The sequence below is a fragment of the Dendrobates tinctorius genome, unplaced genomic scaffold, assembly GCF_039654945.1.
Source record: "Dendrobates tinctorius isolate UK_male_01 unplaced genomic scaffold, ASM3965494v1 ptg000058l, whole genome shotgun sequence".
NCBI lineage: Eukaryota > Metazoa > Chordata > Amphibia > Anura > Dendrobatidae > Dendrobates > Dendrobates tinctorius.
The window spans coordinates 22894735-22918423 of NW_027361726.1; the positions used below are offsets into that span (position 1 = coordinate 22894735).

The following is a 23689-nucleotide window of genomic DNA, read 5'->3' on the forward strand; positions in this document are numbered from 1 at the left end:
GCGCACTGGTAACTAAGGTACACATCGGGTTTCTAAGCAGCGCGCATCACTTAGAAACCTGATGTGTACCTTGGTTACCAGCTCCCTGCATCAGCGCGCTGGTAACTACGCTTGTGAGATCGCTGTTGCGTAACAAAAATTGTGACTCAGTAGCGATCTCGCTAGCGAGATCGCTATGTGTGACGGGGCTTTACTTATTGGATCAATTGTAATAGCATGCTTTTTATAGAGCCCCTGAGTAGAAAGCGGGGCTTTAGGGTACGTGCAGACGCTGTGGATTGGGGTGCGGATTTGGCCGCGCGGATTTTGTAAAATCCGCAGGTAAATCTGCAGGTCAAAAGACCTGCGGTTTTACCTGTAGATTGGCCTGCGGTTCTGCCCTGCGGTTTTTCATCTCCACAATGGAGGAGATGGCAAACCGCAGCGGAATCCGCTGAAAGAATTGACATGTCAATTCTTTCTGCGGTTTCAAAACCACAGGAAAACCGCGCGGAAAAATGCGCACCGTCTGCACAGCGGTTTTTTATTCCCATAGGGAATAATGGTACTGTACACCGCAGCAAAAACTGCTGCGGACCCGCAGCGGCCAAATCCGCTGTGGAACCGCAGCGTGTGCACACACCCTTAGATCGATCGAGAATTAGAAAGTCAATCGTAGTCAGTATTTAGCTATATGAAAGGTAATAAACTTGTTTTACTGCACGTTCCTCCCGATATTGGGTACACTTATTAGTGGTTCTCTTACTTAGATATAATGTGAGAAAGGCTGAGGAACCAAACTATAGAGACAAGGCCAAGGTCAGGAGTGCATTTCCAAGGATTTGTCTGGATGTCAGATTTATATATAAAAGAATGGAAATGATAATAAGAACAGTGAATAATAATGCTGGTTATGGTAAATAGGTAGTTTTCTCCATTTAAACAAGGAAAAATTCAGAGCATGTGTATGTGAAAATAAGTTACTGCTGCTGGCATTGGTGGTGCAGTGTGTTCCAATCCCAGGGGGTTTGTAGGCTGGAACAGCCTGTGGTAGGCTAGTATTGCCGGGAAGCTGCTCACAGGGAGCGTGTTGATGGTGCTGGGAACCGCTCACATAGATAGCGGTAGTCAAATCAATCAGTTTTTGTACGGTAAATTTCTCCCCTATTTGCAAACTTATTTTAGCGAGGTGTTAATATTCTATGAGAATCTGCAGCGACCTAAGACAAATGGCAATTTTACTGCTCTATTTTGTATAGGGCTGTGTTCACTTAATGGATATGCTTGTATATATGCAAGGGGATTTTCCCGGCATGTAAACCGTAGTATGTGAGCAAGGTCTTGAAAATTGCTGCATGCACCATTGGACCTGGTATATTCTGATGTATTCTTTGTATAACAGTGGTGTGGCTCCTTGGCTCTATGGCAGTTTACTGCCCCAAGAAACTATATACTGGTAGTAATTGGGTTAAGCTTAGCAGAGACCTAGGTAGCTACCCTAAACTTCGTTGATTACATATGTTTTGCACAGCATCAATTTTAGAATCCTAAATAGTGGGACTTTCCTCATGTTTGACAGTCGTTGGCTGTGGATGCTTCCATTTGCTGTTTGCCACTTTGCATTGTAATACACTTATGTGACATATTTGTGTAGTATCACTGAAGAACAACTTATAAGGAGATGCTCACATTGCTACCAGTCTCCATATATTCAATCAGTCAGTCATTCTTTGCCTAACACATCAGTGACCCAGCATTGTGTTGTGCTGTTGCTTCATTGCTAATAACCTGCCCACTACAAGAGTAATGAAGAAGATTTCACAGAAATGGCCGGAGACGTACTGTAAAGTAAATTGTGAGCTATGCAAATGGACACTCTTTCCAAATGACTGCATCTGTTACCATTTTTCTTCTAACATGCAATGAGGTGTATATTTTAAATGGTTCTGCATTGACATGGGTCCCTTCAGATTGTGCACATAGCTTGAGAGCTCCTGAAACTGGACCCTCTATGTTCCCACTTGTGAAAAAGCTGCTTTTATTCTGTAGATGTACACACAATAGCAATCTTTTCTTCTTATTTTGTTTTTTTCTGTTTACCCTTTTATTTATGCATATTTCAATTTTTCAGTAAAAAAAGAGCGGGAATTTTGCAGCTAAAAATGCCATTCCGGTTTTTACATACGTGTTTTGTGGTTCAATAGGGGATAAAATAGATAAACGGCACACTGCAACAGCATCTTTGAACGCGCATGTGGGCATGAGTTTTCTTGAATTCACATTCAGTTTGCTCGAACTGTTAAATACAGCAGAATTTAAAGGCAGTAGTAAAAACCGCAACATTTACTCTGCGTGGAAACATGACCTCATTTCTTTTCACTATGATTTTATTTTTCATTGTATTCATTTACAATTATCATTACTCCCAGGATGGTAGAAGGCGATTACAAGTGACCATTCTTATTGGTCTGTTAGACTCTTATTTTGGATTCTATACTCTCGAGCAGAATTGGAAAAATTTTCTATTAAATGTCACCATAAAGTCATCAAAGTGAATGATAAAAATCCTACTATTCATGTTGATAACTATAATTCTGTGCTCAGACTTCTAGGAGGATGAGACATTTTTAACAGAATTATTTGCACACCTGACAGACGAAGCGACAGATGATGAGAAACGTCAGGAGCTGGTGTGTATGAACTGCTGTAACCCTTTGCACGCTGTTAATATTTTCTTTTGTTAGAGAATCCTTATAACCCTTGTGCTGATTTTACTTTTACAGGTGAACTTCCTGAAAGAGTTTTGTGCTTTTTCCCAAACATTACAACCTCAGAACAGAGATGCTTTCTTCAAGACTTTATCTAACATGGGCATCCTGCCTGCCCTGGAAGTAATACTGGTATGTGGAATGGGTTCTGAACTTCACATTATAAAAAACAAAACAATGAAGTACAACAGATAAATGGCACATCTGTAGCGATGATAGAAATAACTAGGTTTAGCGCTCCGTTATCTTTGCAAGTTCCTTAAGGTTCGTTTATACGAGGGTAGAATTGGTTTGCGAGTCCTCCATGTGCTACATATGGCCTTATAGGCAGCGCACATAGCCAATTTTCCACATGGGCTACTGAGGGGGGAAAGACCCAGCATTGTACCTTTTGTGGACTAGAATAATGCATGCAAAGAAAAGACAGCTTAAGCACCTGTCCACAATGCGGATGATCACTCGAAATTAAACTTGTCACAAATTGCGGTTGCGACTTTTGTGATCAGTGAGGGTCTCAGCAGCAGTTAGCGATAAGTTTTGATTGTAAGAAACCCCCTTGTAAATTATCAATGGCCAGATATAACTTAGAATTGTTATTTTCAGGGTATGGACGATACTCAGGTCCGCAGTGCGGCCACCGATATCTTCTCCTACCTTGTGGAGTACAACCCATCCATGGTGCGGGAGTTTGTAATGCAGGAATCGCAGCAGAATGATGACGTAAGTACCTTAACTTTTTTGTATTAGTTTTTAATGTGTTGATTGTTTCTCTTCAATTAAAAGGCAACTGATTTTTCAATACAAGTTAACAAAAAAAAAGGCTGCAAACTCACTTGTTCCTATGTACTATGAAAGTTTTAAGTTGTTTTTGTCTCTGTAGTCATAGACTTATTTTAACTGTTCTGTCTCCCAGTACCTTTGCTGGGCAACCTGCTTTTCTCCCAAATATAGGCAGTGTGGACACTTCCTCAAATCCTGCTCATACCATACTGGCAGTATGTAGTTTTTTTCTCTTCCGATGATGCATTGCAGAGTCCGCTGTGTTTTTTAGTATAGATTTAATGCAGCATTTTTCTAGCACAGAAATGTTTTGATTCCACACTTTTTTTCACATGCAGTTTTACATGTGTTTTTTTTTTTTTTTCAATTTATGAAACCTATAGAGGTAAAAGTGCACAGTTTAACAGTGGGTATGAGTTTTCATGTAATCACATCCACTTTGATTGGATAGTTAAATACAGCATACATTCAGGGGAGAAAATCCCACAGTATTTGCTTTGTGGGTACAGGGATTAAAAAAATCTACAGTTTTAAAGTGATTTGAAGGTACATTTTAGGGCAGTCTATTAAATATAATACGTTTCTCAAAAGTACAATTCCTTTTATAAAATGGAAAGTACAACATACAGTTTTTCATGCACTAATTACTTACCTGTGAAGACTTTATCTGTTTTTTTTGTTAGGATATCTTGCTGATTAACCTAATCATTGAACATATGATTTGCGACACTGATCCTGAACTGGGAGGAGCTGTGCAGCTGACGGGACTGTTAAGGACTTTAGTAGATCCTGATAACATGCTGGCCACAACGAGTGTAAGGAGTTACCCTGTTTGATAATTGGTTGTCTTACTTTGCACTGGTGCAGCTTTTGTCCTTTACTAGTTTGTGTTGTGTGTGTTATTATGGTGCTTGAACCTCTAGGTTCAAGGAACATATTGTAATCTGATTTCTTATATTTAATTATTATTATTTTACTTCTTTTCCGCGTTTTCTGCAATTAATGCGGCCCGAACCGCTCGGTGCAGAGACCCCGTTCAGGCGGCGTTTTGAAGCCCTCGGTGGGGACACGTGTGCTATGTTTTTTTGGAGTCGATCCGATTTGCAGTTTTTTTTAAAAAAAAATCGCATTTTAACCCCTTCACGACCTTTGACGCCACGTAGGCGTCATGAAAAGTCGTGCCAGAACGACCCATGACGCCTATGTGGCGTCATGACTTTAAAGCCCCCCTGCGGGTCGGGTGACCTAGGTCACTGAAAGGTCACCCGACCCGCTGATACAGGGGGCTTTGTTCTTCGCCACAGGGGGCGTGGCTTCGCCCCCACATGGCTACGATCGCTCTGATTGGCTGTTAAAAGTGAAACAGCCAATCAGAGCGATAGTAATATTTCATCAATGAAAATTGATGAAATATTACAATCCAGCCATGGCCGATGCTGCTGTAGCATCGGACATGGCTGGAGACACCGATTCCACCCCCCCCACCGGCGATCGCCCCCCCCGCAACTGAATGACAGCGGCGATCTGCCGCCGCTGTCATCATCTGCACCCCTCCCAGTCCCTCTGCTCCCCGCCAGCCTCCGATCCCACCCTCACCCCCTCTCACCTCCCCCGGCACCTTCTAAGTCCCCCTGTCGCTCCCGGTGTGCGGCGGGTCCGGTTCATGGGCGCCGCCATTTTGGATTTTGCAGATTCCATTCTTTCATTTTGATCACTCTCACAGTGATCAAAATGAAAGAAAAAGTAAATAAACCCCCCGATTATCACCCCCATAGGTAGGCACAACTAATAAAGTAAAGAAAATATTTTTATTTTTCCTTTAGGGTTAGGGTTAGGGTTGAAAAGAGGGTTAGGGTTGAAAAGAGGGTTAGGGTTGAAAAGAGGGTTAGGGTTAGGGTTGGAAAGAGGGTTAGGGTTGGAAAGAGGGTTAGGGTTGGAAAGAGGGTTAGGGCTAGGATTGGAAAGAGGGTTAGGGTTGGAAAGAGGGTTAGGGTTGGAAAGAGGGTTAGGGTTGAAGTAGGGTTAGGGTTGGAATTAGGGTTAGGGTTGGAATTAGGGTTAGGGTTGGAATTAGGGTTAGAATTAGGGTTAGCGTTGGAATTAGGGTCAGCGTTGGAATTAGGGTTAGCGTTGGAATTAGGGTTAGGCTTGTGGTTAGGGATGTGTTAGGGTTACGGCTTTGGTTAGGGGTGTGTTGGGGTTAGGGTTGGAGTTAGAATTGAGGGGTTTCCACTGTTTAGGCACATCAGGGGGTCTCCAAACGCGACATGGTGCAACCATTGATTCCAGCCAATTTTGCGTTCAAAAAGTCAAACGGTGCACCCTCCCTTCCAAGCCCTGACATGTGCCCATACAGTGGTTCCCCCCACATATGGGGTATCAGCGTACTCAGGACAAACTGTACAACAACTTTCGGGGTCCAATTTCTCCTGTTACCCTTGTGAAAATAAAAAGTTGCGAGCTAAAAAATCATTTTTTGAGGAAAAAAAAATTATTTTTTATTTTAATGGCTCTGCGTTATAATCTTCTGTGAAGCACTTGGGGGTTCAGTGTGCTCACCACACATCTAGGCAACTTCCTTATGGGGTCTAGTTTCCAAAATGGGGTCACTTGTGGAGGGTTTCCACAGTTTAGGTACATCAAGGGCTCTGCAAATGTAACATGATGCCCGCAGACCATGCCATCAAAGTCAGCATTTCAAAATGTCACTACTTCCCTTCCGAGCCCTGACGTGTGCCCAAACAGTGGTCCCCCCACACATATGGGGTACCAGTGTACTCAGGACTAACTGTACAACAACTTTTGGGGTCCAATTTATCCTGGTACCCCTGTGAAAATAAAAAATTCCGGACTAAAAATATTTTTTTTAAGAAAAAAAAAATATTTTTTATTTTCACGGCTCTACGTTATAGACTTCTGTGAAGCACCTGGGGGTTCAAAGTGCTCACTATGCATCTAGATAAGTTCCTTAGGGGGTCTAGTTTCCATAATGGGGTCATTTGTGGGGGAGCTCCAAAGTTTAGGCACACAGGGGCTCTCCAAACACGACATGGTGTCCGCTAACGATTGGAGCTAATTTTCATTTCAAAAAGTCAAATGGCACTCCTTCCCTTTTGAGCCCTGCCGTGCGCCCAAACAGTGGTTCCCCCCCACATATGGGGTACCAGCGTACTCAAGACAAACTGGACAACAACTTTTGTGGTCCAATTTCTCCTGTTACCCTTGTGAAAATAAAAAATAGCATGCTAAAAAGTCATTTTTGAGGAAAAAAAATGATTTTTTATTTTCACTGCTCTACGTTTTAAACTTTTGTGAAGCACTTGGGGGTTCAAAGTGCTCCCTACACATCTAGATAAGTTCCTTAAGGGGTCTAGTTTCCAAAATGGTGTCACTTGTGGGGGAGCTCCAATGTTTAGGTACACAGGGGCTCTCCAAACGCGACATGGTGTCCGATAACGATTGGAGCGAATTTTCCATTCAAAAAGTCAAATAGCGCTCCTTCACTTACGGACCCTGCCGTGCGCCCAAACAGTGGTTTATAACCACATATGAAGTATCTGTGCACTCAGGAGAGATTGTCAAACAAATTTTAGGATCAATTTTATCCTGTTGCCCACGTGAAAATGAAAAAACTGAGGTTAAAAGAAAATTTTTGTGAAAAAATACTTTTTTTTTTTACGGATCAATTTGTGAAGCACCTGGGGGTTCAAAGTGATCGCTATGCATCTAGATAAGTTTCTTGGGGGGTCTATTTTCCAAAATGGGGTCACTTGTGGGGAAGCTCCAGTGCTTAGGCGCACAGCGACTCTCCAAACGCGACATGGCAAGCGCTAAATATTCCAGCATATTTTCCATTCAAAAAGTCAAATGTGCTCCTTCCCTTCCGAGCCCTGCCGTGCGCCCAAACAGTGGTTTATGACCACATATGAGGTATCGGTGTACTCAGGAGAAATTGCCCAACAAATTTTAGTATCCTTTTTATCCTGTAGCCCGTGTGAAAATGAAAAAAATTAATGATAAAAGAAAATTTGTGATGCAAAAAATAAAATGTCCATTTTTTCCTTCCACGTTGCTTTAGTTCCTGTGAAGCACCTGAAGGGTTAATAATCTCCTAGAATGTAGTTTTGAGTAGCTTGAGGGGTGCAGTTTTTAGAATGGTGTCACTTTTGGGTATTTTCTGCCATATAGACCCCTCAAAGTGACTTCAAATGTGAGGTGGTCCCTAAAAAAAATGGTTTTGTAAATATTGTTGTAAAAATGAGAAATTGCTGTTCAACTTTTAACCCTTATAACTTCCTAACAAAAAAAAACAAAAGTGTTACCAAAATTGTGGTGATGTAAAGTAGACATGTGGGAAATGTTATTTAGTAACTATTTTATGTCACATCACTCTCTGGTTTAACAGAATAAAAATTCAAAAAAAACGCTAATATGCGTTGAAGCGTTCCAGAGTTATTACCTCATAAAGGGACACTGGGCAGAATTGCAAAAAATGGCCAGGTCATTAAGGTCAAAATAGGCTGGGTCATGAAGGGGTTAAGCAAAAATTTTCCCATAGGAATTAATGGCGACCTTTCCATGACCCCCAACTGACATGGATTGAAGCCACAGCGCAGGTGCAGTGACCTTACAAAGATGGCAGCTATGCAAATGCAGCTTCCACATATGACTCGTATTGCTGATTCAAGGTCTTAAAGGCGCAGAGCGCCAATGGCTTCTGAAAAGCCCCACCCAGTGATGGCTAACCTTGGCACTCCAGCTGTTGTAAAACTACAACTCCCAGCATGCCTAAACTGCTGCCTCAACTGCTGCAGGTTGCAAGGGCATGCTGCAGCAGTTGAGGCAGCAGTTTAGGCATGCTGGGAGTTGTAGTTCTCCAACAGCTGGAGTGCCAAGGTTAGCCATCACTGCAGTCGGACGCCAAAGTGTCTTTAGAAGCCCAGTGTGCCAAAGTGGCCCCTGAGGGGTCCGGAGCGCCAAAGTGGCCCCCGAGGCAAAGTGGCCGCATGTGTCAACATGGCTAAAGTGGCTACCCAGGTGCCAAATATGCTAAAGTGGCTACAGAGGTGCCGAATGTGCCAAAGTGGCTGCCAAAGTGGCTACTGAGGTGCCAAAGTGGCTACCAAGTGGCCAAAGTGGCTACTGAGGTGCCGAATGTGCCAAAGTGGCTACCAAGTGACCAAAGTGGCTACCGAGGTGCCGAATGTGCCAAAGTGGCTACTGAGGTGCCAAAGTGGCTACTGAGGGGCCGAATGTGCCAAAGTGGCTACCAAGTGGCCAAAGTGGCTACCGAGGTGCCGATTGTGCCAAAGTGGCTACCAACTGGCTAAAGTGGCTACTGAGGGGCCGAATGTGCCAAAGTGGTTGCCAAAGTGGCTACTGAGGTGCCAAAGTGGTTACCAAGTGGTCAAAGTGGCTACCAACTGGCTAAAGTGGCTGCTGAGGTGCCAAAGTGGCTACTGAGGGGCCAAATGTGCCAAAGTGGCTACCAAGTGGCCAAAGTGGGTGTCGAATGTGCCAAAGTGGGTGCCGAATGTGCCAAAGTGGCTCCCAAGTGGCCAAAGTGGCTACAGAGGGGCCGAATGTGCCAAAGTGGCTACTGAGGTGCCAAACTGGCTACCAAGTGGCCAAAGTGGCTACTGAGGTGCCGAATGTGCCAAACTGGCTACCAAGTGGCCAAAGTGGCTACCGAGGGGCCGAATGTGCCAAAGTGGCTACCAAGTGGCCAATGTGGCTACATAGGTGCCGAATGTCCCAAAGTGGCTACCAAGTGGCCAAAGTTGCTGCCAAGTGGCTACAGAGGTGCCGAATGTGCCAAAGTGGCTATACACAACATTCATATTCTAACTTTACTTTCTTACAGTCGACTGCTGTAAAGCTGGCAGCGCTGTTCAAGCACCATGTATTTCCTTCAGGAAATGCCCATCTAGTTACACCTGTGATTTCTTTATCGCTTCATTGGGGGACACAGGTTACCTTGGTGTATACTGCTGTCGCTAGGAGGCTGACACTAGGCAAAAAAAGGAAATAGCCCCTCCCCAGTAGTATACACCCACTGACAGGAACCAAGTACCTCAGTTTAAGCTTATTGTCTATAGGAGGCGGACCTGGATCTGATCCCAGATCCGCAGTTTTTCCTTTTCAGGTCACCTTTTGTATTAATCTTTTCTCTTTCTTTTTCAGACTCTTCATCTTCAGGGTACTGAGTGTAATTTCTCACCCTGTTTTCCCTTATGTATGCGATTGAGAGAGCAGTGTGGTGTCACCCACATCGCCCACTCTCAGACCCGCAGGCAGGACTTTCTCCCCTGTCACCTTTCCGGGTGTCTCAGGGTGATTTACGGTGGCCAGTCCTTGCCTTTTCCCCACCTCACCCCTCTCCTCAGAGAAGGCTGAGAGGAAGACGGTGGTCACCAGCGGTGGCCTCCCCCATTCTTGTAAGGGGTTGATGCCGTCTTCTGCGCCGTCTGGAGACGGTGCGGGAAGGAGGATCCCGGATTCCAGTGACCCTCTCCCACACAAGAGCTCCTGATGTGACCCTCGTCGTTGAAGAGGGACCGGGACTCATCACAGGTATGTCTCCCACCGGGACTCACCGCAGGTATGTCTCCCTGTGCAGCGGCAGGCGTCATCCTGGAGGTCACTTTCCCTTCAGAAGCAGGGCGGCATTAGTGGTAGGGATCTCCCGGCAGCTGCGGCCATTTTTCCCATGCCCGGGCTCAGCACTCACACTCTCCCTCCCTTTGCTGGCCGCACTCCTTTGCTGTCCTCATATAGCCAGTCATCATCGCCCGTTTAAATCTAGTGCTCTTTTTGTCCAATGGGAGGCATCTTCCTTCTCTTCATTTGATTCTTATCACGCCTCTTGCAGCGCGCGTTCTTTTGGCGCGTTTTTTTCTCGCTCTTATCACGGAGCTTCCCTCCCTGGCTGTTCATGCTCTCTACCCGGTGCACTCCCCCAGCGGCACAGCCAATAGCAGGGGCCCATTCTCCCTGATCCTGGCCGGCATGCATCAGCGTGGCCTGTTTTTTCATTCCCGGACTAGGGCCTTTGTTAACGGTTCCGTCACTGTTTGCCCCGAGACGTGTTGGCTATCACCGGGTTCTTCTGTTAATTTAGCCCCTGTCTTTGGGCCTTCTCCCGGACTTCCATGCAGCAATGCCCCCTTATTGGCCCCCAGCCAATCAGTGTGCGCCTTGTGCTTAGCCACACCCCCTTACAGCTCCCTTAGCCATTGCGCCTTGCGCTTAACCACGCCCCCTTATCGGTCCCTCAGCCAATCATTGCGCGCCTTGCGCTTAGCCACACCACCTTATCGGACTCTCGGCCAATCAGTGCACGCCTTGCGCTTAGCCGTGCCCCCTTCCGATGAGCGCATTTGTTTTGTCTTCTGAGTGTGTTTCTCTTCCTCTCTCTCATGGTCTCCTGGGACACGCCCCCCGCATGGTGCGTCTCTGCAAAGCCTTTAAAGAATCGTGCACTTTCTGTCACCATCTAATTCCAGCTCCAAAGGTCACTGCGGACAACCATCACTATTCTGCGCTGGATCTGGGGGGCACTGAATTTGATATGCTGCCTAACCTTGTGGACTCGTAGAATATCTCTCCCAAGGAGCAAGACTATTTGAGCCTCTGGGTCAAGGTTAGGAATCAGGCGTTCTATACATTTCAGATGAGGATGATACGATGCCACTTCAGGCGTAGGTATCTCTGACCTGTTGTCAGGAATCTGGTTACATTCCAATATGGTTGGTAAGGGCAGACGCATTTGGCCATCTATAGACTCGACTACGTAGCCTGTTGCTGTCCTACCAGCTGTCTCTACTATACCGGCACAAGTTTTCAAAGAGTAAGGGGCACTGGGTCCTCTGACGTTAAAGCTATCAAAGAAGGCAGACTTGGCTAATGACCTGTTACTCTGATCATCTAAAATCGCGTATACTTTGATGGCTTTGTCCTTTTTGTCTGCCGGGTAGACTCTCACTAGGGAAATTTTAGAGCAGGACTTGCCTATGAGATTTCCACAAACTTCTGTACACTTAGAAGTAATGGCTGGAGTGTCAGTATTTGAGTCATTCAGCTCCCCGCTATGCTTTTGGGGCAAAGCATCCGATGGTAGTCCAGGGTGTAGAACTGAGTTATGTTCGGTGCTGTCACCTTCGGTACACCTTGCACTAACCTCACAGTCCCTGGCAAAGTGGGATGTTGAAGAGCAGCATTTGTAGCAGATGCGGTTCTCCTTAAGTAAGGCCTTCCTTTCTTCCAATGACTTTTCTCTGAAAGCTCTGCACTTAAGTAAGGAATGTGGGTTCTTGTGTAAGGGACACTGCCTGCTTGGGTCCTTGGATTTGTCTTCTCCTTGACCGGAGCTGAACTCTTTGCGAACTGAACCTGTGGAAGAAATGTTAGTTTTGTGGACCTCTACAGTTGTTCTACGAGGTTTACTAACAGAGTTATTGGCACATCACAGCATGAAATCAAAGCTAGGATCATTTCTAATTTTTGCTTGTTCTGAGACAAAATCTACAAGCACATTGAATGGAGGAAATGGTACATTGTATTTCTGTTTATACCTAGAACCATATGTAACCCATTTGTCTTGCAGGTTATATGGGAGTTTTTGAACTATGGGGTTCACACCTCTAGCAGTGTCGAGATATGTCAACCCCACAAGAACTCCTTCTGCTTTTGCTACACACAACTCCATTAACAAGTCAGTTAATTTTCTGAGCTTTGAATAATCCTTGTTCACTATTCTAGGAAAGTCCTCTATTCTTTTAAACAAGGCACTTTCTATAACCTCTACTGAGCCATAGCATTCATCAAGTCTATTCCAAATTCTTTTGAGGCCGACATCTGGATAATTTACATTAATGTCTCTGATTCTCTTTGCGTGTTCGGCAGACTCACTTCCTAGCCATTTTACCAAGAGATCCACTTCACTACATGATAGACCTATGTCTCTTATGGTATTTGTGAAGGAGGCTCGCCAAGCCCTGTAGTTTTCAGCGCGATCGCTGAACTTTACAAGTCCCTTAGTGACCAACTCACGTCGAGCAAGGAACTTGGTAAAGTCCATCGTGGCTTGATTGGCACTGATGCCAGCTGATGGAGTGTTGTCAGAGTACATGTGTGCTGTGCGATCATACCTGTTAGATGTCTCTGGTTTGGTCCAACTGCTGTAGTACCTTTCTGAAGCGAAGGGATTCTCTTTAAGCCGGGACAGATTCCGGATCTTCTGTTCTGGAGAAAGATTATTGTAGTCAGTATCATCCCAATGTGTATTTCCTTGCTTTTGGTAAGGAGGCTGATAGTTGGCTTTCTGGGGGTCCGAATTATCTGGTTGGCTTGGCTTGTTGACAAAATGCTCTGTCTTTGCCTGTGGGTCTAGATCGTCATTTGATTTGGAATGCTGATGGACGTACTCTGCAGTACGCTGCATTGGATCGTGAGTAACTTGTTATTGGCCTAGCACACTGCTGTGTTCGTCGTCAGAATGTACGGCAGCTTCTAAGGCTTCTGCTTCTGCTATGGCAGCTGCTGTTTCTTTTTCAATAGCAAGTTTCTGTAATGTTGCTTCAAGGCGCGCTTTCTCTGCATCCAGGGATGCTTGTTGGCATGCTTTCTCTGCATCCAGGCATGCTTGTTGGCATGCTTTCTCTGCATCCAGGCATGCTTGTTGTAGTTTCAATTCTATCTCTTGCTCAGCAAAGGTGCTTCTTGCTTTTGCCGCTTCAGCTTTTGCGCGGGCAATAGCGGCGGCATTGCTGACGGATGATGTCTTGGAGGAACCAACTCGTGATCTCGTCTTGAAAGAGGATGCTCGTCCTTCAGACATGATTCAACAGTTAGGCGACCCCTGTGATATCTCTTTGTCGGCTCTGCGTGGATAATGGCGGGCTCCGTATGCTCCTATTATTCTGTCCGACCGTTAGGAGGTTGCTGCAATAACCGTATGCTTGGATAATGGCGGGCTCTGTAATGTCAGATCTTCTGAGCTTGTTCTTGGCAGTTGTTTCACTATACTGTCCTCATACATGTTAGCAGGGTGTGCAATGAGACATGTAGCTAAACCCCCTGACTTCTTTAAGAAAAGAGGCTGTAAAATTGTCACCTTTTATTTATTGCAGATGTGACAGGAAAGAGTGAAACAACTATGCTTAGAGCAGGCTGTTTAAGAAGCATGAAGAACACGAATGGTGTAGTTTCTCACATGGACACATGGAGGAATAATGGCTGCTGTTCCCCTCATAGTGTCATAAACAAGACTATGATATAACAGGAACAATCCCACAATACATTGAAAATTAAACTAGAATCTATGCATTAAATGGCCAGCAGGTGGTGCTGTTACCTTACAGTATGAAATATATGAAGGATTAATACACACAAAAATACAATGTCTGTAATAATCGAAGACATAAAAAATGACTAGACCTTCTAGACAGCAATTATATAGCTGGACAGAACAGTTCTCTTAGCTGGCCCCAGTGTCGGCTTGGGACAAGAGGACCGCTTCTCTGGACCGGCCAATTCTACCGCCTCTTAAAGGGAAGCAGTCCCTGACCTGGCGGACGTTATTAGCGTCAGTCCTTCGAGGGAGGTCCTTCCACCCTCTCTTGTGGCAGGTCGTGACTACTGACGCCAGTCTCCTCGGATGGGGAGCAGTGTTTTCTTCATCATTCAGCGCAAGGTCGCTGGAATTCCTATGTATCCGCTCTCCCCTTCAATCTCCTGGAGATCAGAGCAATTTTTTCTTCTTGCCGGTCGCCGCTAACGGTCCTTCTTAGAAGGCCAGCAGGTCTGTATAAACTCGGACGACATCACTGCTGTGGCTTAAAACATCAAGGATGGGACTCTCAACAAACAGGTGTTGGCAGAGGTAATGAGGATTCTGTGACAGGCGGAGCGTCTCGTTCTCTTCATATCAGCCGTACACACTACTGAAGTGGAAACTTGGGCACTATTTTCCGAGTCTTCGGGGGTTTCGCACTGGGCGAGTGGTCTTTCATTTCCCCAATTTTAAAGCAAATATGCCTGAGATGGGGCTCACCGGACATGTTCCTCCTGGTGTCTCGGATGAATCACAAGTTTCCTTCGTTTGTAGCCAGTTCCCGGGATCCGCTTGTTAATAGGATTTGATGCACTAGTGACGCCGTGATCACATTTTCAGTTGACTTATCTTTTTCCGCATCTCCCCTTTATTCCGAGAGTCGTGAAAAGGGTATAGGTGGAAGGAACTCCCGTAATCCTGGTAGTTCGACATCGCCCAAGAAGGGTCTGGTATGCGAAGCTGGAGAACATGCTCATCAATACCCTCTGGAGGCTTCCAGACCGTACAGATTGTCTTTCGCAGGGCACCCTCTTCCTCCAGAGTTCTCAGTCTTAAGGTTTGACCGAACTTTCCCTTCAGGTTATTCAGACCATAATTAGGACAAGAAAATCAGCATCCTCGCTTATCTATCACAGATACTGGAAGGTCTTCTTTCAATGGAGTGTGGACAAAATTTGGTCACTACCCTTAAGGGTCAAGTTTCCTCTCTTCAATCCTTTCTTATCGAGATTTGGCTTCTTGTTCCCAGGTAAAGACCTTTCTTCCAGGAGTCGCCTACCTAGCACCACCCTTGTCGTCCACCGAAGGATCCATAGGATCCTAATCTTGTCCTTTGGTGCTCTCCAGCACGCTGCCTTTGAGCCCATTCAAGCTTTTCCGTCTTCTCTCCTGTCATAAAAGTAGCCTCCTTAGTTGCCGTTACGCCCATCAGGAGAGTTTCTACGTTAGCGGCTTTGTCCTGCCGTTCCTCATTCCTGATTCTCCATCAGGACACGGTAGCTCTCTGGCCCGTTCCTTCCTTCTTACATAAGGTGATCTCTTCACAGTAATTAAGAAATTGTCCTTCCTTCACACTGTCCCTCTCCAGTTCATCCCCTGGAGAAGTCCCTTCACAAGTTAGATCTGGTCAGAGCTATCCAAGTATATCTCTCAAGGACTGCTCCCTTTTGCCTCTCAGATGCCCTGTTTGACATCTCTGAAGGTCGTTGTAAGGGATTCCCAGCCTCCAGGTCAACTATTGCCCGTTTTGTTTCCTTCAGCAATATTAGAGGCATACCTCATTCAGAACTAACAACTTCCTCTGAGGTTAAAGGCTCACTCCACCCGGGGCAGTGGGAACTGCCTGGGCAGTTTGTCACCAGGCTTCGGCTTAACACATTGTTAGCTGCGACCTGGTCTTCATTGTACACTTTCGTGACGTTTTATAAGTTTCATACCCATGTCTCATCTGATGCAGACCTGGGAAGGAAGGTGTTTCAGGCGGCGGTTATGCACCGGCCGACCTAGGTTTTTTCTTTGCATTGTTTTCTGTTTCCCACCCTTGGGGACTGCTTTGGGATGTCCCATAGTAACCTGTGTCCCCCAATGAAGCGATAAAGAAAGAAGGATTTTTGGTATTAACCGCAAAATCTTTCTTGGAGCCTTCATTGGGGAACACAGCACCCTCCCTAAGTGTACAGTTTTTTGGGCCTACGTGCCTTTTGTTGCTGAGTTGGTACATATGTCGAGTTTTTGGTTGCTTCTCGTATTGCTTTAACACTGAGGTACTTGGTTCCTGTCAGTGGGTGTATACTACTGGGGAGGAGCTATTTCCTTTTTTTGTATAGTGTCAGCCTCCTAGCGACAGCATCATACACCATGGTAACCTGTGTCCCCCAATGAAGGCTCCAAGAAAGAGATTTTACGATGAGTACCAAAAATCCTTCTTTTGCATTTGTGATGTTCTGCTTTAACTCGGTATAGTTGGCTTTTCCATTACTCTGTGTCTTGTACATTTGCACCCTCGCTCTGCATTTTACCTAAGTCACAACTTGTGTGCTGAGACCTGTGTGGTCATTCTGGGATTCATCCAAATTGAGAAAAAAATTGTTTTATTTGTTTTCATAGAAAACGGAGAAGACCGAGTTCTTAGGCTTCTTCTACAAGCATTGCATGCACGTCCTCACTGCTCCATTACTGGCTAACACTACAGAGGAGAAACCCAGTAAAGGTCAGCAAGCCCAAAGGGGCATCGCCGTATATATCTCTCCATATAGAGAGAATGTGTCATCACTTGGCTAGTCGACACAATCTGGTGCTCTGAGGCAACTATTGCGCAATATTAATAGGAAAATGCAAACGACTTTGGTTGTGTCGCCTTTGAGGTCATTTTAAATTTTATTATGTCCATGTGTACAACAATACCCCATAAATAAATTGTATAATCATATAACAAACTGCCGTAGTTCAGAATTTTCTAAATCCGCTGTCTACAATTGAATGAGGTGCATATACCAAACTTTTTGTTACTTTTCCAAGTAATGTTTTTTTTTTTCTCCAGCTAGAGGTTTACTTGTGTTTCAAACAGCAAAAAGTGTGATTGTCATATGGTACTTGGGATAATAAGACAAGGTTAATTTTAGTTTTTGACCTAAAAGGTTAGCTTTCCTCTGAATTCATTTGTTGGTTTACTTTTAGATGATTTCCAGACGGCTCAGTTGTTGGCACTGATCTTGGAGCTGTTGACGTTTTGTGTTGAACATCACACATATCACATAAAGAACTACATCATCAACAAGGACATCCTGCGCAGAGTGCTGGTACTCATGTCCTCAATGCACTCTTTTCTGGCCTTGTGTGAGTATCTGTTCTGACTCGCTGGGGTGCTGTAACAGCAAAACTTAAAAACCAGCCTCACTCGCTCTTATATGCAATGGCAGATCAAACTTTTGCTGAACATAATGTCTGGCATTACGTCGAAATGCGTAGATCTGTGTTTCCATGCAGTGTTGCCAGACATTATGTTCCTGAGAATATTTTAATGCCATTTTGACAATAAATATTTGTTTTTAACAGTCACCCGACCTCGCTGGATCCTTCCATTTTTTGTACTAATGTCTGGCATTGTGCTGCTCATTTCAATTATTGAGCAATGGTTACTTTATTGTGCCATGGTTAGTTTTTACCTCTTGATTGTGGCAGACTCATTAGTGTTTTTTTTCTTTTTTATACGAGCCGTTGTTTTATGTAAATTTTACATACATATGTGTGGAGAAATATATGTATGCTTGTATTTCTGATTTTTTTTTTTCTTGTTCTTATCAAAATGTAAGTGGATGTATTTATTTAAGAAAAAAAAGTCCCTGAAGATGTCTATAGGGGCATTTCATTAAATCTTTTTCACTATTTCTGGCTCATTTTATTTTTTTGCTCTCAATTACGCAGAGCTAGGACGTAGGCTTGATAACTCCCACTCGCCAAATTCACAAATCTTACTGTGGTTAGTCACACGTAATGGCTTACACCACTATGCTACACCTAGCCTGACTCTTTAAGATACATAAGCCTTTTAATGAGTCAGGAATGCCGCTCTAAAACGCCCCCTCATCAAGACAAGCGAGAGAAACGCCGGTCATCTGGAATCGCCCCTATATGTTTTAACCTTTCAGTCTCATATTTCCTTCTCGCATCATATTGATTTAAAGATATCCGTGTGCCTTTTATCCCATTTATGTCCCACAAATTATTCTCCTAAATAATTATTCAGTCGGGTAATCCGAACTATCGTCGCCTACATTATAGCTGTTTTAAATGGAGCTGTGTGATGTGCAGTCCATGCAGTTTTCTTACATGGGACATTGTGGTAAATAAGTAATTCTCAGGGGGACACTAACAATTCACATTTTCCAGAAGAGTCCATGAATTTTCAGGCACAAATGATCAACTAAGTATGGTAAAACTGATTTTTTTTTTTTTAAATCCAAAGCGTTAATTTAGTATGTTAAGTGAAAAGCCAGTTTTATTATAACTGTCATGTTATTTCAGGTGCCCTGCGGTTCTTGCGGAAAATAGTCGGTCTGAAGGATGAATTCTACAACAGATATATAGTGAAAAGTTTCCTGTTTGAGCCTGTGGTTAAAGCGTTTCTCAATAATGGTTCCCGGTATAACCTTCTAAACTCTGCCATCATAGAAATATTTGAATATGTCAGAGTGGTGAGTTCTGGTTGTATTTAGTATAAGAAGATAATTGGATTTTTTTTTTTACTAACCATAATTTCCCTTCAGAACTGTGGGTATATGCCCTGTTATTAGAAGGCTTGACAGTAGGTGAAGGCTGTTCCAGAGCACTCGCGATGGGTGAGAAAAACAAAAGCTGACCATGCGGACCGCCTAGTAGACAGCAGCTTGCAATATCTTGTGTCCCATGCCGGCATCGGCAAAAGCCAGAGTGTGGATCTTGTCGAATTTGAGGCGTGAGCAGAGAAACAGGTGGTAGCCTTGAGAAAAAGAAACCTGATGCCTGACTGCCCAGGTGGAAATTTGTCCCTGGCCTTTAAATTTTCACAATAGCCAAGCTGATCCATTTTGCAATGGTTGTCCTGGAAGCTGACGGGCTTCTTTAACCAAAATATGGACCCTAAAGGCCCTGACCAGATCCAGATGGTCGAGAGAGAATGGGTTGAACATGAGTTGAGCAAAAAGGGAGGACGATATCCTCGTTGATGTGGAAATTGGAGACCCACTTTAAAAAAAAAAAAAAAGATTGCATTTGGCATAAGACCACCTTGTCCTGATGGAGACCACTGAAGTGAGCCCTGTAAGAAAAGGCAGCAAACTCAGATATCCTATGAAAGGAGGTATTAGCCGCCAGAAATGCCACTTTTCACAACAGGAACTTTGGGTAGCTTCTACAAAGCTGCGCAGAGGTAGACTCCGTGAGCAAAGACAGGGCAAGGTGAAGCTCCACAGGATGCCTTTAAAAGGGGCGCAATGATCCAACCCATGAAAAGAAGGTCTTGACCTGTTTGTGAAAAGCTATTGTACACTGAAAAAGGCAAAAACTGCCCATTTTAAGGAGGCAAGTTTTACATTCATATCTGACTGTAGAATGGCAGTAATCCTACAAATGGGGAAAACCCTAGGATGGAAGTTCCTCTTATCACACCAGCTAAAGTAGAAACTCCAAGTCTGGTGGTAAACATTGGAAGATTGCAGCTTTAAAGCCTTCAGCATGGTTTGCTCAACAAAGTCAGATATTGATCTCAGAGCCTCACCTTCAATAGGCACGCCGCTAAACACAACTGAGGACTATTAGGATGCAACAGAGAAGCTTATAAAAGGTAGTTGGGAAGAGAGTGGTCATGGAGCATCTGTAACTACTGGAATAAGATTGGAGTACAGAGTCCTGTGTGTTAGCGCGGGTGGTCTGGAGCGGGAAACTCCGAGAGTGGACCCTCTGGACCGTGGCACCGAGGGACCCCGGGCGAGCTGCCAGGTGGAACCGACCCCTATACAGGGACCGTTAGGAGCAGGCCCAGGGGTTCGAGTACCACGGTAGCCGGTACCGAGAGGGGCGGCTCAGGATGGACCGGAGTAAGACTGAGACTGGAGTAGGACGGCAGGAGCACAGAAGGCAGGACTGGAGTAGGATGACAGGAACACTGAAGGCAGGACTGGAGTAGGTAACCAGGAACACGGGTAGCATGACTGAGAAGCTGCTGTGAGGAGCAGCCGAGACAGGAAATGCAGGAGCAGAGTGTGCACGATGGAGCGAGGCCAGAGTGTCAGGAAACACAACGATCAGGCGCCTCCCTCAGGGGGAAGCGGCCTGATATGGCCCCGTCTGGTCAGCCATTGGTCCAAAGGTGCTTCCGGGTCAGGGCACAGCCGGAGCATAAGAAGCAGGAAGGAGGCGCGGCCGCGGCCTATGGCGCATGCGCATAGCATGCAGGGAAGGCATCGGTCGCAGGCCTGTCTCAGGTGACCGCCGCGGCCGTCGGGTGGAGAGAGGCTGCGGCGTGGGAGCGGAGGGCGACTGCGGCGTGGGAGCGGAGGCCGGGTGAGTATGGCGGAGCGGTGTAACACTGTGTAGCGCTGTTTTGATCTCTGGAATATGTTTTGCCTTGGCCCACTTGAGAACGCTGGGCAGAAGAAAAGAGAAGAGAACAGCGAGAACTCTGGCCATGTAGAGCAATGGCTGTTAACTAGTAAAGAAGGTCTCTGTGGAGTCTAAACATGAGACGGATGAAATTATTCAACTAGTCCACAGACTTATTTCTAAGCTTGGGGGGTTGATTAGTAAGGCTGGGTGCACATCGCGTTAGGTGCCATCCACATCCGTTACTAAGCAGCACTAACGCTATGTAACAGATGCGTTAACTCACCCATTGCCAGCCATTATCGTAAAGCACCCTAACGCATGTCCAAATCGGCATGCGTTAGCGATGATGCGTTACTTTGTGATGCACCTTCGAACGCGGTCTACCGCGTTTTCGCGTGCGTTACGTCTAACGCACAGCGAACAGACGCGTTCACTGTGCATAGACCTCTGTTGCTAACGCATGCTAATGCAATGCTACCATGCGTTGGCGCATGCGTTAGCACTATCGGTCAAAAAAAGACCAAAAAGAACATCATCTCTAGCGCATACGTTTAACGCATACGTTAAACAGATGGTACTAACGCGATGTGAACCTAGCCTAAGGCTCCTTGGCTTAGAGCAGAAGCCACCCAGAGGCTGGAAAGGAAAGGCCACGGATTTGAAGGGACCAGGTAGAGGCTCCGTAAACGCCAACCAAAAGCCCCTCCTGGAAAAAGCACAAAATAGGCCCCAGAATCGCAAGGAGAAATGGTAAAAAAGTACAGAACACAACAAAGATGGCTGTAAAACAAAGGACTGGGGGGAGTTTTGATGGCACAGAGGAAATAAGGAGGGCGACCCCAGGGAACAACTTGTAGCAAACCCAAAGATAGTGGCAGGATGAACTGTTGGTGGGGAGGGCATTTTGAATATCATCAGATACCCACAAGGTCAATCTTTCAGTGTATTCTCATGGATCATTGGGACACCTGCACGCCACTATGGAAGCAATCTGGTGGATTGGTGACTGGCACTAAATGGCATTTGCTGAAGTAAACTACTGTTAGGCGCACTTTTTGTCCTCCCTGGAATGGTGAATACAAGGTGGGGGGATATTAGTACCCCACAGAGAAAGAAAGAAGTCTGCAGAAGACCTGATGGTAGTCTCGTATGCCTCCTACTAGCCTAAAACAGACCTGTCTACAAGACAGTCAACATTTTTTTTTTTTTTAAAGAATGTAGAGCCTCCTAGTGACAAAGGTTATAACCACAGTCTTGTCCCCCCCCCAATGCTATTGACGAGAAATGGAAAGTAAAAGCCATATTGCATGAATATCCATGCTCCCTACACCTCATTGATTAATACGATTCCTGTCCCACCTACAGGAGGACGTCAGAACATTAACGGCTCATGTCATTGAGAAATACTGGAAAGCATTAGAGGATGTGGACTATGTACAGACATTCAAAGGACTTAAGCAGCGATATGATCAGCAACGTGAAAGACAAGACAACCCCAAACTTGACAGGTTTGTGTTCAAGAGCCGTGTTATTGAGGATTATGTAATGTCATCTGTATGTATTTTATTGCTTTTAGTTTACACTCTATTTGGTCCAGCATGCAGAAATCTGCTGGCGTAGCACGGATGTGAATCTACTTCATACTAACACCAGAAATTCATTTAGTAATGCTGAGTGCATTTTCTTCACTAGTTCAAGACTGTACCATTTACTTCCATTCCTGACCATGCAATTTTTTTTTTCTGTAGTTGAGGTTTAAAGCTATACATGTTTTGCTGTCGCTTCATCAGGGGTGTCAGAAACACCGCACTACACTTGCTCATAGAGCCAGTGCGCGTGTCCTGAGTACAGAAGCAGTGCTAAGAGTTACCTGGGGAGCAGGGCAGCAGAGGTGACAAAGCGTGCTTCAACTAATAGTGTCAGGGTCCAGTCAGCGCTGGAAAGTAAAGAGGCACGGGACCTGCGGACACTGAAAATGCACAAGCTTGCACGGGACCTATGGTCATGTGACTGCAAGGGGGCGGGGCTTAATGTCCTGCTTTCAGATATGACAGTACACCATACAACAACTCAGAGTCAGGCAAAACGGAGGTCACAACAGTACGGGCAAACGAAGTACAGGAGGGACAAACAGACGGGAGGTCAGACAAAGCCAAAGGTCATACACAGGATCACCGTACAGTACCAGGGATGAGACAGAGTGGATAATCAGGGCCAAGCAGAGATCAAAACCAAACAGACATATAAGGTACCACGCAGAATCCAAAGCGATATCCAGGGAACAGACCGAGTCATACACAGAGAATCAAGTAACCAGAACACAGCACTAACACACTCAGGGGTCACCACACAATGCCAAGGGCGAAAGTATAACTGACAGGGATGGGAGCGTCCTGAGGCTATAAGAAGCCTCCCCCAGAACCAGGGAGAGGCCACAATCATAGCCCCAGGTGTGCAGGTAAGCCTGCATCGGGATCACAACCTTTAACCCCAGAAATGCCAGTCATCAGCACTGGTTCCAAACATTAACCCCACGTGTGCGAGTCAAACCCGCACTGAGATCATGACAGTACCCCCCTCTCAACGGGGGGCCTCTGGACCCCCAGGCTTGCCCGGGTACTTAGCATGGAAAGCCCGTACCAGGCGATCAGCATGCATCAACCGGGCCGGTACCCAGGACCTGTCCTCCGGTCCATACCCCTTCCAATGAACCAGGTACTGTACCGACCGCCGTACCAACCTGGAATCTACCATATGACCAACCTCGTACTCCACCTGCCCCTCAACCAAAACAGGAGAAGCAGTAGACTCGGAGTCTCCCCGGACTGCTTCAAAAGGTTTCAGTAGAGATTTGTGGAAGACGTTAGGGATCTTGAAAGAGGGTGGAAAGCACAGCCTATACGCCACTGGATTGATCTTTTCCACAATCTTGTACGGCCAATGAATTTGGGTCCTAACTTGGCTGACGGAATCTTTAACTTAATGTTTCGCGTGGAGAGCCAAACTTTCTCTCCCACCCGAAACATGGGACCAGGTGTTCGTTTCCTGTCCGCGAAAAACTTATACCTGCCTTGAGACCTGGATATACGCCGCTGGACTTCTGCCCATGTATCTTTTAGCCGCTGAACAGAGTCCTCAGCCCCGGGGCACCCCGAATCCAGACGAGAAAACTCACCAAAATGAGGACTGAACCCATAGTTAATCAAGAAAGGGTACCTACCAGTGGATTGACTCACCCGACTATTGA

General features: G+C 45.5%; 1 pseudogene; it reads left to right on the plus strand.

Moving 5' to 3' along the window:
• Nucleotides 1–1785: 1785 nt before the first annotated feature.
• The window catches only part of LOC141092208 (serine/threonine-protein phosphatase 4 regulatory subunit 3-like), a 50660-nt pseudogene continuing 28756 nt past the window's right edge, over nt 1786–23689 (plus strand).